We start from the raw sequence: 4998 nt of genomic DNA on the forward strand, positions 1-4998 counted from the left end.
TCACTGGATATTTCGGTTTTTTCCAGATCTAAACTATATATAAATTTACATATATCTGTTTGAATTAATGTTTATTTGTTCTTGGAACTAATGCCAAGAAATACTGTCACTGGATCATATCAGTTGTTTTTCTTTAACTTTTTTAATTGAATTATTTTTTTTAGAAGTCTTCTTTCTATTTTCCAGAGATGCTGAAGCAGACAGTATTCCCACTAATAATGCCATGATATCCTTTTATTGTATGGCTGCCAACATAGGTTGCTTTCAGACTTTGAGGTGATAGATAATTTTTGTTTTGACTTATATATTCCTGATAATAAATGATGTTGGGAAACTTTGAGTATTTCTATAAGCCACCTGTGTCTCTTCTTTAATTATCAGTTTTATGTAATTGTGTTTTAGTAAGACAGACAATAAAAGTTGCACACACAGGAAGACTAGATATCATTTAGATATCATTATCTAGTCTTCCTGTGTGTGCAACTTTTATTGTCTGTTTTTGACATTAGTAGGTATAAACTTTATCTACTACATAAATGACCATACAATATTTATTTTGAGGACCTTCACTGGGATGAGAAGAAAACAAACAGTAAAATCTAATGTCTCAAATAATGAATATATGAGCCTGACTGTCTAATTGGGTTTAAATCTTAGCTTTGATGCAAGTTTCATAAATCTTAATTATTTTATCTCTCTCATTCTTCATTTTCATCATCAGCAGTTTAATAATAATATAAATTCATAGTATTGTGAGGTTAAAAATATCAGGCCTCATAACAGGTACAGTTACAGAAAAAAAAATCTTTGAAAACAGTTTATATGTATGTATATACATATATATACATATAAGCACATGTTAAATTTTGTTAATTTTTTTCTGTAATCTTAAATTTTTGTGCTTAAACAAGTATAGAATTTCAGGATTAAGCAGAAAATTTATCATCAATATCTAGTTCTAATTTCTTGCTCTAATTCTAAACATGGAATCATGGAATTTAACATTAGTCCTGGGAAAAATTGTTTTTCCTATAGGTCATAGAATGAGTTTAAAGTGTTTACAATATTCAGAAGAGTAAAATACGTATAATTAAGGAATATATAAAGCTTTGATCTAAGGACTGAAAGCAATTAGTAACTTAATGATAAAAACAAAAAAATATGTAATTCTAATTTTATAGCATAAAATGACTCATGAATTATGTTTTCCCAAATATCTGGGAATATTTATAATTTAGTATTTAAATAATTATTAAGTATTCCAAAGGGATACTCAATAACTATTTAGTAGCCAAATTAAACAACTAATTTTAACTACCTAAATATAAATTGAATTTACTTTATAGCATTGCTTAAAGACCTATTTATATTAAAAACAGATTGTATGTGAAATCATCATATGAATCTTCATACTAAATACCATTACATATATACACACATTACATATATAAGATAAATGTTTTAATTGTTATTGTTAAAACAATAGGATTACTTTAGGATTGAGAAAGAGTAGTAGATATTTTCTTTAGTAGTTTTTCTAAATAAAATTCTGTGTGTGAGCATGTGTGGGTGTATGTGGCATGTATGTAGGATGTTAATGAGAGGTTATGTTAACAATATATAGAGAAAAAGAATATGGAAAGTAGGTCTCAGCTATGTGCTGAGTCATTATGAAGAAAAAATAGCATCACGAAGCTTATTTATGTAGCTAAATCCCAACCTCTTATTCAACAATTGTACACTTATTCAAAATTTTTTAAAAAATTCATTGAAATGGTATTCTTTTTAATTTCTTGATCTTTGTTTTAAACTAAAGATAACAAAAATCAGGAGATTTTGTTTGTGAAGGAAGTTATTTAACTGCAGAGTTTATCATGGAAAAAATAAACTTAATCCAACATAATTGCTGAATATCTGAATTGTCTTGCAATTTTGCCTGTATCACTATCTTTATAAAATTAGAAAATTTCTTAATATTTAGTGATCTTTTGCTATGTGAGTATGGGAGAAAGAGAAATATTCATCTACCAGGATTCGAGCCTTACATCTCAGAAACGCATCGTGGTATAGTGGTTAACGGCATAGCTTATAGATTCAGATAATTATTATTGTAGTCTTAGTTTCTGGTTATTTTGGTTTTGTTTTGGGTGGGGGGTGAGGTGATGTTGCACACCAGGTGATACTCAAGGATCACTCCTGGATCTGCATTTGGGAATTACTCCTTTTGGTGCTTTGGGGAGACCGTATGTGGTGCTGGTGATCAAATCAGGGTTGGCTGCACACAGGCAACGCACACTACCTGCTGTAATATCAGTCAAGCCCCAAAACCTTAATTTCTAAATATAATGTTTAAATATGAGGGTAAAATAAAACTTCCTCTTGCATACCTTTAACCATTGTAAAATAATATTTATAATACTAATTTGATAACATTTTGAAAATTATGCAAGATTATTCATGTGAAGTGGTTAATACAGTATATGCTTTAGTAAGTTATATACAAATATAAGACATACTGAAAAATTTTAATGATTGAGTGATCAGGCAAAAACACTCTCTCAGAAACAAACTTCATAAAGAATGTATAGAAAGGAGTTGGAACCTAATTAGCATTACTCATTGCATTTCATTATATTAGTTATAGCAAATGACCACACATTGATGGCCTACAACAAAAGAAATTTATTATGTATTATTGAATACAAATTTCTGAAAAACCAGGTGTCAGAACAGCATTACTCACTCTGGAGTCAGTAGGGAAGAATCTGATCCATGCTTCTTCCATCCGTTTATGGTTTTTTTCAACCTGACTTGCCTTATTTGTGGATATGTGTGTACTTTATAGATTCCAAATTGCTTCTTCTCTGTATAATGATGATATAATTTCTTATGCATCTTTTATAAGTCTACCTTGGAAGAAAATTAGATGTACGTCATATTCTACCCAGATTGATAGACTGATTTTTTTTTCTTTTTGGGTCACACCTGGCGATGCACAGGGGTTACTCCTGGCTCTGTGCTCAGGAATCACACCTGGCGGTGCTCAGGAGACCATATGGAATGCTGGGAATCGAACCCGAGTCGGTCGCATGCAAGGCAAACACCTTACCCGCTGTGTTATTGCTCCAGCCCCGATAGACTGATTTTTTTAAATCCTTATTTATTTATTTATTTATTTAGTGAAACAGCATGAGGTACAGTTATAGACTTACAAATTTTTGTGGTTGGGTTTCATTTATACAATGATCAAATACCCATACCTCCACCAGCGCCCATCCTCCACCACCACGGGTCCCAGCATACCTCCCACCTCCATCTTCCCCATCCCACCCTGCCTCTGTGGCAGGCATTACCTTTTGTTCTCTCTGTCTACATTTGGGTCCTGTGGTTTGCAGGAGAGGCATTGAGTGCCAATCATGTTTCGTCTATAGTCTACTTTCAGCATGCTTCTCCCATCCTGGGAGGATCCTCCCAACACCCTTTATTTGGTGCTCCCTTCTCTATCTGAGCTTCCTTTTCCCCTAGCACGTGTGGCTGGCCTCCAAGTTATGGAGCAAAATTCCTGGTACTAATCTCGGCCACTCCTGGGTATTAGTCTCCCATTTTGTTACTTTATGTTTCCCAGATGAATGCAATCTTTCTGTGTCTATCCCACTCTTTCTGACTCATTTTGCTTAACATAATACTTTCCATGTAGTACCATTTGTATGTAAATTTCATGACTTCATCTTTTCTAACAGCTACATAGTACTGCATTGTGTAAATGTACCAAAATTTCTTTAACCAGTCATCTGTTCTTGGGCACTCAGGTTTTTTCCAGATTCTGGCTATTGTAAAGAGTGCTGCAATGAAAAAACAAGAGCAGTTGTCACTTCAACTATACTTTTTTGCCTCTCTGGGATATATTCCCAGAAGTGGTATTGCTGGGTCAAATGGGATATCAAATTCTAATTTTTTGAGAATCATCCATACTATTTTCCAAAAGGGTTGGACCAGTCGGCATTCCCACCAGTAGTGAAGAAGGGTCCCTTTCTCTCCACATACGTGCTAGCACCAGTTGCTTTTGTTCTTTTGAATGTGGGTCACTCTCTGTGGTCTAAAATGATATCTCACTGTGGTTTTGATCTGCATCTCCCTGATGATTAGTGATGTAGAGTATTTTCTCATGTGCCTTTTAGTCATTCGGATTTCTTCTTTGCGAAAGTTTCTGTTCATTTCCTCTCCCCATTTTTTGATGGGGTTGGGTGTTTTCTTCTTCTCGAGTTCAACCAGTACCTGGTATATCCTTGATATAAACCCACTGTTGGATGTGTATTTGGCGAATATACTTTCTCATTCTGTAGTCTGTCTTTGTATTTTGATCACTGTTTCTTTTGAGGTGCAGAAGCTTCTTATTTTAAGATAGCCCATTTGTCTATCTCTGTTTTCACTTTCTTGGCCAGTGGCGTGACATCTTTGAAGATACCGTTAGCTTCAATACATGGAGGGTTATGCCAACTTTGTCTTTAATGAACTTTATGGATTCCGTTCTGATTTTGAGGTCATTAATCCATTTTGATCTTACTTTTGTGCATGGCGTTAGGCAGAGATCTGAGCCCACTTTTTTGCATGTAGCCATCCAGTTTTGCCAGCACAATTTATGAAAGAGGCTTTCCATGCTCCACTTCACTTTTCTTGCCCCCTAATAGAATATTAGATGATCATATGCTTGGGAGTAAATGTCAGTATAGAATTCATCTGCCTCACCGGCATTGGGAGGATGTGGGGGGTGATTGGGTTTCTTCGTGGTGAAAAATAAGTATTGGTGAAGGGAAATGTGTTTGATATTTGCATGACCGAGACTTAAAGCTGAAAGTTTTGTAACATTTCCCACAGTGATTCAATAAATAAATAATAATAGATGTCAATATATTCAACTCTGTTCCATTGGTCTACAGTTCTGCCTTTGTTCCAGTACCATGCTGTATTAATTATTATTGCTTTGAGTTAGAGCTTGAA

The sequence above is a fragment of the Sorex fumeus genome, unplaced genomic scaffold (genome assembly GCF_029834395.1).
Source record: "Sorex fumeus unplaced genomic scaffold, SorFum_2.1 ptg000008l, whole genome shotgun sequence".
NCBI classification, from domain to species: Eukaryota; Metazoa; Chordata; class Mammalia; order Eulipotyphla; family Soricidae; genus Sorex; species Sorex fumeus.